Source organism: Podarcis erhardii (genome assembly GCF_964252035.2).
Source record: "Podarcis erhardii genome assembly, chromosome: 1".
Lineage (NCBI taxonomy): Eukaryota > Metazoa > Chordata > Lepidosauria > Squamata > Lacertidae > Podarcis > Podarcis erhardii.
Genome location: NC_138497.1, coordinates 32059244 through 32072674, shown reverse-complemented (window position 1 = coordinate 32072674; position 13431 = coordinate 32059244). Strand labels below are relative to the sequence as shown.

The 13431-nt window shown below is 42.7% G+C and overlaps 1 protein-coding gene across 1 annotated transcript in view; it reads right to left on the bottom strand.

The window, feature by feature from the left end:
- Window positions 1-13431, bottom strand: part of LTBP2 (latent transforming growth factor beta binding protein 2) — a 142156-nt gene that overhangs the window by 59916 nt on the left and 68809 nt on the right. The gene's annotated exons all lie outside the window — the stretch shown is intronic.

The following is a 13431-nucleotide window of genomic DNA, read 5'->3' as shown; positions in this document are numbered from 1 at the left end:
GCATGTGGTTGGACAAGATGACCCTCGTGGCTCCCTCCAACTCTACAAATCTATGATTCTATGACTCTGTTTTGCAGGAGCATGTCCCTTGCTTCCTACACACAGGCACTTAACTGCAGTGGGGAAAATGGCACCTGCCACATCAGTATGCAAACTGACTTAATTGAATGACCAAAAATACCCCGTTCAAGTGCAAAATTAAGACACAGGGATAGGGCGATTTGCAGTATTATCCTATGCAGATATGCAAGGCAGGGGCGGGGAGTTAGACACTCACAATTCTGTAAATCAGTAATGAGGAATCTTCAGCCTTCCAGATACAGTGGTACCTTGGGTTACAGACGCTTCAGGTTACATATGCTTCAGGTTACAGACTCCGCTAACCCAGAAATAGTACCTTGGGTTCAGAACTTTGCTTCAGGATGAGAACAGAAATCGAGCGGCGGCAACGCAACAGCAGCGGGAGGCCCCATTAGCTAAAGTGGTGCTTCAGGTTAAGAACAGTTTCAGGTTAAGAACGGACCTCCAGAATGAATTAAGTTCTTAACCCGAGGTACCACTGTATTATTGGACTCCCAACTCCCATCTGCCCCACTCAGCGTGGCCAATAGGCATAAGAGCAGTAGTCCTGCAACATTTGAATGGCCATTGGTTTCCCATCCCTACTCTAAAGGACAGCAGGCAGCCTGAAGTTTACAAAAATCTATGCACACACAGTAATATTTACTTTCAAGAAGAGGGGTGCAAATCCTAACATCAACACCACTCCAGACCAATGCCACACGTGAAAGTAGGATTTTACTTCTCCTCACAACCCCCCCACAGTGAATTTCAGATTATTATTACTGTTAGATGCTTACTTTCAGATGTTGCCATTACATTTTCATTACATGAGGCAGGGATAGTGAGCTTTCAGCTCTCCAGATGTTGCTGGACTACAGTTCCCAGCGTCCCTGACCACTGATCACACTGACTGAGGCTGATGGGAGTTGGAGTCCAAAAAAGATACAGGGGGCCATCTCTGACCTAAGAAATCATGTTCAAGCAGTACCATTTTTAATCTTAGTCAAACAAGTTTCTCTTTTAAAGTAGACAGCTTGACATCTTCTCTTTCTGTTTGGAGAACTGACATGCTGGCCATGTACAGGTTATTCGTGGCTGTGATATGTTGTTGTTGTTGTTGTTTAGTCGTTTAGTCGTGTCCGACTCTTCGTGACCCCACGGACCAGAGCACACCAGGCACACCTGTCTTCCACTGCCTCCCGCAGTTTGGTCAAACTCATGCTGGTAGCTTCGAGAACACTGTCCAACCATCTCATCCTCTGTTGTCCCCTTCTCCTTGTGCCCTCCATCTTTCCCAACTTCAGGGTCTTTTCCAGGGAGCCTTCTCTTCTCATGAGGTGGCCAAAGTATTGGAGCCTCAGCTTCAGGATCTGTCCTTCCAGTGAGCACTCAGGGCTGATTTCTTTAAGAATGGATAGGTTTGATCTTCTTGCAGTCCATGGGACTCTCAAGAGTCTCCTCCAGCACCATAATTCAAAAGCATCAATTCTTCGGCAATCAGCCTTCTTTATAGTCCAGCTCTCACTTCAATACATCACCATGGGGAAAACCATGGCTTTTACTATACGGACCTTTGTCGGCAAGGTGAGGTCTCTACTTTTTAAGATGCTGTCTAGGTTTGTCATTGCTGCCATGATATGTAAGGACTTTTAATTTGGAAGAGTAACATACAGTGCCCGTTTGTCTTACAAATAAGAATATCACTTTTATTGTTGAGTATAAAACCATTCATTGCCATGAAAACTGACAGGTCACATTAAACAGGAGGTTCTGGGGCAGACTCAGGATACTGGAACACCCCAAATTTAAGCATAAATGTGCATTTGGCAATCCCCCCTTCAATCTTACTTTTAATTGAATCGCACAGTTAGATATTTAAAAAACCAAACCAAGTAATTACAAATCCTAGTGATTCCTGCTCTCAGTGATTAGTACAATAGACTTAAAACTGGACTGCAATAAACATTAATAAAGGGTGACCTCTCTACCCTTACCAACAGTATTATTTTGAATCATGGTTTGCCACTCAAGCTGTTTGGAAAAAATAGGCAATTACCATATTTTTCGCTCTATAAGACGCACCAGACCATAAGACGCACCTAGTTTCTGGAGGAGGAAAACAAGGAAAAAAATATTCTGAATCCCAGAAGCCAGAACAGCAAGAGGGATTGCTGCTTTCACTGCGCAGCGATCCCTCTTGCTGTTCTGGCTTCTGGGATAGCTGCGCAGCCTGCATTCGCTCCATAAGATGCACACACATTTCCCTTTACTTTTTAGGAGGGAAAAAGTCAGTCTTATAGAGCAAAAAATACGGTAACTGTTCAAAGTACCCAGAATGTGAGCCACATCCACCTGCCAAGGTGTGAAAATGGAAATAAGTTTTGCCTGCTCTGGGTGTGCAAACAGCCTGGTGAGCTATTTGGGGAGCATTTGGACTGGTGAGATTGTGAATCTAGTTCTTGCTATGTGCTTATTGGTATTGTCTCCTAATACCTGCTTACTCTGTGCAAGTAATAATGATAAAGCTATCCTAAGTGCCCAATGCTATCTTTTCCAAAGCAAATTGGCCCTGTAAAAGCGGCTGTTAACTTTCCAGCATCGGTGCTAGATTGAGACACTTTCACAAATTAAGCAAAAAATTAAATATGCCCCTAGAGGCTAGAGGAAGGGAAATTGTGCCTATTCTGGTATAGGCTGACCTTTTCACATTGCCTCGTGCTGAAGCCAGCTCTGTCCACTCCCAGGAGAATCAGGAACATTAACCAGCAAGCTAAACTGCAGTGTTTTGTTTTTTTAAATAATCACTTCTACTAAATGATAATTTATATTGAATGTGGGGTAAAATCCCAAACCAGAAAAAGGCAAATTCCTCCTCACCACATTGTTCATGACAATATGCAGCTGAAGGAGTATGGGCTCTACGGTTGTATATACACACAATACATTTAGAGCACATTTGAAAGGCAATACCCCCCCCCAAAAAAATTGGTAACTAGGGTTTGTTAAGCATGCTTGGAATTGTAGCTATGCGAAGGATAAGAACAGTTTTCAGGATTTTAGAGGAAGTGTGTGAGGGCTTTAAATATACAGGATAGTGCATATGCAGCCTAAGACTTGCCCAAGTCCTGCAGGAAGAGTCCATCAACTTAAATGGTTATTTTCAAAAGTCCACACTGCCAGTTTCCAACTACTGTTAATGTCAGGTGTTGCCAAAACTGTGCAGTAACTGCACCTGTGACTGCTTTTCCAAAGCACTCTGCTTATGTGGGATTTTTTTTTTTTCCTCGTTCTGGTGGCACGTGATAAGGGAAATGAAAGTGGAAGGAATGACACAGGCTCCTGATTAGGTGCTGGAGTAACAGCCCAGGGCTCATTTATTACCTTCCCCCTGCTTTTTTACAAGGTTCTCACAGTCTTGGCTACACATGGTTTCCTGACTCACTGTAGTCAATTTTAAATAGTTGCTTAAAATAGGTCTATGGGTTTCTTTATTTAAAAAAAAATAGCTGGCAACATGCACAATTAAACCTCTCAAAACCTTTTTTTTATAGGCGAGTATAAGTAAGCCAATAAATTCCAGAAAAACTCCAGCACCATGTTTTTCAAGTGAACTGAAGTGATTTATTTATTTTTTAAGGAAATGTAGGACAGATGCAGGAGTAAAGGTGGGATTATTAATGCACAGCACAATCACGCTTGCTTATTCAGTGAGAAGCAAGTCTCACTGCGTAGTTTTGATCTCTACATCCTGAAAATAATATTTGAGTGCAGGGAGGGGAGGGGATGGAAAGTGAAAATCTGGACAGAAAGGTTGTTGAACTTTTTTAGTTTTGTCCAAAATTACTGAGCAAATAATTTTCTCTCTCTTTTTTTGCAGACCCTCCAAGTGTCCCCGTTCTCCAGGGACAGGGACAGTCCCAGATTTACAGAAGTCATCCCAGTTTCTGATTTCATCTCATAATGTCCCACTTTTCATTGTTGTTGTTGTTGTTGTTTAGTCGTGTCCGACTCTTCATGACCCCATGGACCAGAGCACGCCAGGCACTCCTGTCTTCCACTGCCTCCCGCAGTTTGGTCAAACTCATGCTGGTAGCTTCAAGAACGCTGTCCAACCATCTCATCCTCTGTTGTCCCCTTCTCCTTGTGCCCTCAATCTTTCCCAACATCAGGGTCTTTTCCAGGGAGTCTTCTCTTCTCATGAGGCGGCCAAAGTATTGGAGCCTCAGCTTCACGATCTGTCCTTCCAGTGAGCACTCAGGGCTGATTTCCTTGAGAATGGATAGGTTTGATCTTCTTGCAGTCCATGGGACTCTCAAGAGTCTCCTCCAGCACCATAATTCAAAAGCATCAATTCTTCGGTGATCAGCCTTCTTTATGGTCCAGCTCTCACTTCCATACATCACTACTGGGAAAACCATGGCTTTAACTATATGGACCTTTGTCGGCAGGTGATGCCTCTGCTTTTTAAGATGCTGTCTAGGTTTGTCATTGCTTTTCTCTGAAGAAGCAGGCATCTTTTAATTTCATGTCTGCTGTCACCATCTGCAGTGATCATGGAGCCCAAGAAAGTAAAATCTCTCGCTGCCTCCATTTTTTCCCCTTCTATTTGCCAGGAGGTGATGGGACCAGTGGCCATGATCTTCTTTTTTTGATGTTGAGCTTCAGACCATATTTTAACGCTCTCATCTCTCACCCTCATTAAGAGGGATGCCCCTATTTTCATTGGAGAAATGTTGGAGGGTATGCAAGCATGCTACAATTCATGCTCACAGTATGAGATGGTGCCAGTGTAATATACACCACAGTGTGCTTGCCACCCCATGCTTTGAATTGGTTTTGCTTCTAGTAAAAAAAAAACCTCCGAGGTGCTAGACAGTGCTAGAGAGGCCTTGACTCTCCTACTCCCATCCCGAAGTGCCACAAACCACTGCTGCTTGCACGATTTGTGACACTGATCTATACCACAAATTAGACACCTATAATCTAGACCACCATTCAAACACCATTCAAGCATCTCCTTCCATACGTATGAAGTCACCATTTAGTCAACGGTGGTCCAAAAAGAGTGAAGTCATTAAAACCAAAAGCCAGGTTTGAAAGAGAATTGCAGCTGACCTTCTCATTCCCTTCATTCCAAATAGACTGATCCTGTGTTCTCTGGATTCCTGGACTTGGATGTGATATAAGGAAGGAGAACAAAGTCACTTCAAGCAAACAGGTCAGATGTTCTGACTAAGCACAGCCAGTGATTGCATCTGTAGAGGCAGCCAGAAAGGATTAGGACTTCTCAACTGTGTGTGTGTGTGTGTTTATAATTCTCTCCAGAAAGAGGAAATGTGGCTTAGACTAACAGGCATCTGAGAGATCCTTCCTTGGGGGAAAGTGGGATATCAGCCCTGCCTGAAGACTTGGCTGAAGGTTAAAATGATGTAACCTGTAAGCCTTACTTTACTGCCAGATCTGCAAACAGTAGGCTTTGTTTCAACCACCAGCACTCTGCAGGTGGCTAAAGCCAGGGCCTCCACCTACTGCCGGGACAGGAACCTATTTCCCTAGTGTCCATTCAGTGCCATGTCAGTCTCTGTTATGTCTACAAGCAAACAACGATCCCAAGCTGAGAGAAGGGGAAAGATTTGTCATTTTATTGGGAGATTAGACGCAATTAGAAGCCTAGAAACACGGGAGAAAGTACACCATTCAGAGTCTTAAACTTGAGACTCCTGTGGTCATAGCAACGCATCACATGAGCTCCACAAAGGCATTCATACAAGATGAACAAAAATGAAGAAAAGATAATTCACTGGATAGGTAGTCCATTGTGCTGGCTTTCAAGCTGTGGAAAAGATTTCATTTCCATATATTTCATACACTGCTTCAGCAGATAAACGAAAGAGCAACACCATTGCTTACAAATACAAATGGAGGTTTGGCAGGCGCCTTCATTATACACCTATAGGCACCAGGTGAAAACGTTCCTCTTCACCCAGGCCTTCCTCTTCACCCAGGCCTGTTCAGGGAAGTTTTTAATCTGTGATATTTTAGTGTATTTTTGGTTTTTATGGAAGCCACCCAGAGTGGCTGGGGAAACCCAGCCAGATGGGCGGGGTACAAATAATAAATTATTATTATTATTATTATTTGGCTGATTGACATCAGATGCCCTTTTAAATGTGTTGTGGGAGGGGGGAATTATTGGTTTGTTTTTGTCCTTATTTTTATTATGTATTATTGTAAATTTACGGTATGTTGTGAACTGCCCTGAGATCCATGGATGAAGGGCAGTATACAAATTTAATACATAATACATTTATAAGCAATAAACAAATAAACTCATCTCCTACAGTCTGGAATTAATTTGTACCCTGAAAAGACTTCCTGTGGCTTTTTCTTTCTGATAGCAATTATCCACCCCTTTCGTTGCTTTGAGTTATTGTGGTTATGATTATGATTATGATTATTACTACAACTACAACTACTACTACTACAACTACTACTACTACTACTACTACTATTTCAAAAAGAATAAAACTGGCATCTTGATTATTTCAGATAACTAATGAAACTGTATCATCCAGTCATAATGTACTTTTTCATCCTTATTCTCTGCCTTGTAGCAGTAACTGCACTAAAGGTTCTGCATCTAAACCAGGGACCCATTGTGTAACTCCTGCATGAAGAAACCTGACAGAGAAATGGCAAAAAATGTGCAGGCAGGAACAGTATCTCAACTTATAAACAGTGTCGCAGGTCTATGCTACCACCAGGTTTCTCAGTTTTAAGTCAGTGTTCCAAACGTTGGACCACTTGACTTTCTAAGTTGGACAAAATAATATATTTTGACTGCAGAGGCTTGAATCCTAAGACAACTTAGAAAAGTTCACAGGAAAAGTTTCCAATGCTCTCCTTTACCTGACCTGCCCCCCAAACCAACCTGTGCTCCACAAAAAGCCTCTCCACAGGGTCAAGGGGACAGATAGGGCTTGGGAAGGTAAGAGGGAAAGGAAGACTATCCCAAGCTAGACAAAATTTGGGGGATTCCCACCTCCCCAAGCAACTCCTGTGTCCCACTGCATTGTTCAGGAGGGACTCCTGACTTTCCATGGGGGCTTTTTCAGGAGGGTACAGAGAGGAGGAATTGTGGACAGGAAACTTTCCATCTGTGAACTTCCTAAAATTAACTTATTTTAGGATACACACCAGAGTAAGGGATATTCACTTGTGAGGACATGGCAGGCTATGGACTAATATACAGTTGGATTTTTTTTTGCAGTACCTTCAGTTAAAAAAAAAAGCTTTGGCCAGGGGCGGTTAATCACAGTTTCTGTGTAAACTCTAAATTGGGCATAAGAATCCTGCCCTAGCCAACTTCCAAGGTATTTAAAATGTGGCACGTGTACATGCCACTCCTCAGGAGCCTTCAGGGTGCCAAGCTCTCAATTAGAGGAACTTGTTTGCAGATAATGCTTGGAACTGGCCGCACACTTTGATGCGCTCTCTTCTAGGCTACATGTCTGCTCCAGTGCTCCAAGCATGCCTTACATCAGTGCAGGCAGCTGCATATGAAAGAGGGTGGCCTGAGGGCTAACAGAAGCCAGAATGGAGTCACTGCTATGAATGATTAGCTACAAAACGCCAAGCTGACTTGCTGAGCTGCATGTCGAAGTACCTGTGTAGAAATCGGCTTTAACAGTCACAGTTAATCTCTGCAGGGGGCCCAGCATGGCTGCTTGGGGGGCTGTGAGCCACTGCTGACAGGAAGGTGATGGAACCGAGCCAGAAAACAGTGAACTGCCTATATGACAAACAGGAGCGACGGCAGGTTCCAACAAGAAGAAAAGATATTATTACTTGGAGAATAAGTACATGGAGTAGATGATGCAAAGGAACTAAGCTGCTCGATGAGACTGTGCAACAGTGAGGAGGAAAGCGGCGGATAAGAAAGCCGTTCAAAATTCGTAGGAACAAAGGAAGGGGCTAGTGTAAAATGTTGACTTCTGAGATAGATGGTATTCAACATTCAGCCTAGTGTAATTTAATCTAGGTTAACATGAGTGTCTCTGAAGAAGTGTAACTGTGAACAAAGCAGGCCAAGCATCAGAACATGGCATTTTGGGTAGCTGCTGGGTCCCAGCACCACAACAGGACCTCTCAGTGCACTGACACTGGCCCTGAGCCATGACACCTGCCTTGCCAGGTGGTTGGGCCAGCGAGTTGTCATTTGAACTGCACAGAATATTGCTGGTGTCACTCCAGGGCCATATGACAAAGCCAATGAGAGCCTCCATCTGCAGAGTCAGAGCATAGTCATCATGGATGGTAGCCACTGAGTTTGTCTAATTTTCTTTTAAAGTCATCCAAGCTGGTGGCAGCCACTGCCTCCTCCTGCAGCTCATGAAGAGTCAGGAAACAAGGACAACATATGCAAAATAGCAACACAACAGTTAAAAAGACCGGCCACTGAAACATCTTAGCTGCTGGAGCAGGAATATTAAATTACTGAGAAAGAAGAGAGATATTAGTTATGAGATTTAAATGTAATAGTGAAAGTAAGAAATGTATATTAAGTGAAAAGATTGGAAAATTTTCAGATGTGATTGATGGAAGTAAAATATTGTATAAGATATAAAAGTATGTTTAATAATTATTGAAAATGATAAGTTAAAAAACTAATAAATATATATATATAAAGAGGAATATTAAATTACTAACATTAAAACATAAGAAGCCATGAGAGCATTGAAAGAGGAACTATAATCAGAAGATCAGCATTAAAATTGCTTCCTGAAAGTGCCAAGATTGCTTTGAGTCTATTTGCTTCAACCAGGGGTTAGAATTAAGTAAAGCATCCAAAAAAAGAAAAAGAAAAAAAAGTAGAAAATACCCACTTCTGGGTTTCCTGCTCATTGTAGTATGTGAGTGCAAGTATTTGCTCTGCAAATTCAGTTTGCTTGCTGTGAGAGGAGTGAGTTTGGAGGGAGAGTCACCTGGGCAGTTAGTTAGCCATCCAGCTGAACACCTAAGTGGAGACTGCTGAGCCCAAGCGAGCTGCATTCCTTCTTAATAAGCTGCAGCTTTAAATTCACAGCAGGCCTAAAATGGCTTGGATGCCCAGGGGCTTCAAACAGGGTAAACTGCATGGAAGTCTGAAGAAAGAGAGGCTTGGAATGGATGTCCTTTTACTCTTTCTCGACAATATGATTCTATCATGGGATATAGATTTCTGATCATACAAATTCAAGGGCACTTAAAAAAATAAAGCCTCCAACAGCTTTGGTGTCTGGGATAGATTTCCATTCAAGCAATTCCACTGAATCTATTTAAGCAATTAAAATTGCTTGGTTACCCTCCTATGCACTGCAGAACAATTAGCAGAGCACTTCCAGCTGCACTCCGCTAGCAAAGAGTCGTGAGCTAACAGAAAGTTGAAACAAAAAGTATGCATTCAACAAAGACAATGCACTGGCCCTTTTCAAGTAAGTAGAGTCTCTATTCTAAATCTTTGGGGACCGCTCCAGAGAGAGAGAGATGAGTAACTCATGCTGAAATTCCACAGGATGAAAAGACTCACAGAAATGCACACTTAATGAAAAGCACTACATAAATTCCATTTCCATAGAATCAACTCCCTTTTTCCATTTAAAAATTGCCCCACAGCACACTCAGCGGGAGTTGAGCAGCCTCTGGGGTGCTATGGAGCCACTCTGCTTGGCAAAGTTATTTTCATAGACTTCATTAGCTGTTTGCAATATTTTATCTGAGTCATCTTTTTATCATTATCCCAGTGAGGATGGGCAAGGATTTGGTTTTAACAATGTTTTTCCATTCTAGTTCAAGGAATGGTGTGCAGCTTGTAATATTGTTCAGCATCTCTCAGTGACTCTGGGTTAATCTGGGCGATCTGCCACCTATTTGCCAACCCTTGGCTGACTCAGTGGGAGGTCCATTGAGGGAATGCGTTGAATACCATACTCAACACTACCCATCGCAACTTCCCAACACACGTTTTCTCTCATTAGAACAAAAACAACAAAAACAACAAAAAAGCTTTTTTTAAAATGTGAGAAATGTGATATATGTGAGCTGTTAGTTCTAAAAGGAATCGAGGCAATGAAAGTACAGAGCTGGTTGGGCTACACAGCAGCAGCTGGGGGAATGCGCAGGTGTATGAGTATCAGCAGCGGGATTGAAGAGCAGGTCAGCAATAAAACAGCCAGTGTCAGTGAAGTTAACTCTATATTCAAAAAAACCAAAAGAGTGCAGGCATAGGCATAGGGTCGCCATATTTCAAAAAGTAAAACCCAGGACACCTCGAAAAATGTTGAGCTTTTTTCCCCGATCCAGGACAAAGCACCGCCTTTTAAAAATTCTCCCCAGATATCAATTCGACAACTCTTCCCAGTAGGTCTTGCCCCAGTGAGGTAGTTGTAAGAGCTGAAGCCATTTTCCACTGCTCTCTAAGGCTCCTCCCCTGGGTCCCTCCCCAGCAACCTGTGGCTCCTTCGCCTTGTCTCTCTTTGCTCTGCCCTCTTCGTTCCTCTCTGTGTTCTGGGAGAACAGTGGGAAGGAACCTGATTACAGCCTGAGAGAGAGACTCCCTGGCAGCCTACCTCTCGGGCCCCCTCCTCACCAGTCTCTGCTTCTGCCTCTGCTTCTGGACTGCTCTCTGCCACCACCTCTTCTTGCTCACTAAACCTTGTTACCTCTTCAGCTTCTGACACCTCCTCCTTCCAGTCTGCTCCCTCTGCCCACTCATCATTGTTTCACAACCAATCCCTTGGGTTCTGGGCTTTCTTCCCTTGGGGGTTCCCCAGCTGATGCCTCCCACCACTCCAGTGTGGAGTAGTGGTTAAGAGCGGTAGACTCGTAATCTGGTGAACTGGGTTCGCTTCCCCGCTCCTCCACGTGCAGCTGCTGGGTGACCTTGGGCTAGTCACACTTCTCTGAAGTCTCTCAGCCTCACTCACCTCACAGAGTGTTTGTTGTGGGGGAGGAAGGGAAAGGAGATTGTTAGCTGCTTTGAGACTCCTTCGGGAAGTGATAAAGCGGGATATTAAATCCAAACTCTTCTTCTTGGCAACTAGCCAGTCCATGACATTGAGTTCATTCTCTCCCTCTCCCTCTCCCTCTCCCTCTCCCTCTCCCTCTCCCTCTCCCTCTCCCTCTCCCTCTCCCTCTCCCTCTCCCTCTCCCCCCCCCCACAGACACACACAAGAATGGATGAATGGGCAGAGTTGAATCCTTCCATAGCGCTCCAAGAAGCCAGACCTGGACTGCAATCTGACACATCTGTAAGCAAAGATGATTTATTCCAGCCCATGACTTACAGCTACCCAGCCATGCAATTTCTAAGTGCTGAATGCATGGTTCAGCTTACTACATCTCAAGGCAACCATTTAAAAGATTATGGCCACAAGTGCCATAAGCCCATCCATGCTGAGTTTGTTACATTGCATCAGCTGTTGCGTAACTGGTTCAGTCCATGGCAGCACAAATGAAAGTCAGCTGGGCTAACAGAAATCGCGGTTGCCATGACAGAGAAGTTTATGCGAAAAGCTTCTGACAATCCTGCAAACCTAAAGCTGGCATCAAGATCATTGTGCAAGGAGATCTTAGAAAGGATAAAGATGAACTCAAGAGTAGACGCTGGACAGGTTCCTTTGACAATCACCAAAACAAGCTAAATGTGTCCCAGATCGAAAGAACCTGTGATGCAAACACAGGTTGGCCACTTCCAGTCTTACAGCGACTACTTCTTTGATCACATGAGATTGCCCTTTCTGATATAATAATCCCTTCTTGAGGCTGTGGGCTGATTTTCACATGTTCCACTAGGGAGCAGCTCATTAACAGACTGAAGCTTGATTTTGTCTTGTGGAATGCAAGGGCCATTTTGGGGCCTTTCTGCACAATCAGTTATGGAGCCCTAAATGTGTTTGTTACTAATTTCTTCCCCACAGTCAAATTCCCCTCCCCTCAAAATTGCACATCTGTTTTGGTGCTGGTGTTTTTATTTTTACTTTATTTATTTTGCACCTGGGAAACTGAAATACTTTCCTAACATAGTTTGTTCATTTAAACAGATTTTATATACTTGTATGTACATATATAGCTTTAATTCTATCCATGTTTAATTCTATTTTAATGAAAGATTTTTCAATGTTTTTAGTGGTCTTCTTTTTTACCTGTAAACCACCTTGAATTCCATCAGGAAAAAGGGTGGCATATAAATAAATATATAATAATTGTTGTTATTGTTGTTGTTGTTGTTATGACTGCTGTGTGGAATATGTCTATGTGAATGTCACTGGCATACCTGGATATTTTTGTGTGAAATAATTAGTGGGCTACCTTTGAAGGTGACACAGAAACATGGGAGCAACTGCCAGGACCACATAACACTGGTCCTAAAAATCTAGATTCAGGTAGGTAGCCGTGTTAGCATGACGCAATCGAAATAAATAAATAAATAAAAAAGTCAGATGGGTGGGGTGTGTGTAAGTAATAATAATTATTATTATTATTAATAATAATATAATTGCTATGGCCTCAAGCCTGACAACATAGATCAAGACAATGCCATCTTCATTTTCATCATAGCAGTTTGATCCTTCTCTTACTTGATTGATTAAGATTACTTATATGCCACTTTTCCACCATCAGTTTTGCCCAAAGTGGCTTACAACAAACATTCAAAACATCATAATACAAATATATGAAATAGAGAGCAACTGAATAAATTAAAAAATTGCAAAATAAACAATTTAACAAACATAGAATAAATCCAATATTATTAAAAAAAATAAAAAGCAATATAGGTTTAAGTATATAAATACAAAGCGGAACAAGAGCTAATTATCAATTACTTCTCGGCACATGCTACCCATGGGGTGGGGGCAGGGGAACCTGATGACCGTAATCCTGCCACAGTGTCTAATTAAAGGGGAACTTGTCACAAATTCAAGTATTTATTTTAAAAACTGATAAGAAAAAAATATTTAAATCCAGGCACTAAACTTTGCCCCTTCCCTACCTACACAGCCCTGGCATACCAAATAGTGTGGGCAATTCAGCATGCAGATTCCAGGAGAAGTGCAATGAATGGGTAGACCTAGCAGCCAGCACTCTGGAAGAACACGAAGTCAGTTTCCCTCTTCATTCACTAGGTCTTTCCAGTGCACACCAAGAAATAAGCCAATGGAAGTGCCATGCTCCTTTCAGAATAACCTCTACCTTTGTTCTGCATCAATCTCTTTAGATACTGGGAAAAGAAAATGCAGAACTGGATTTGTATGCCCCTGGAATGGACTCTAGATTCAACCCTGCCAATTGTTTGATGTAGTGTTATTTCCAGAGCCCCTGCCAAGTCTT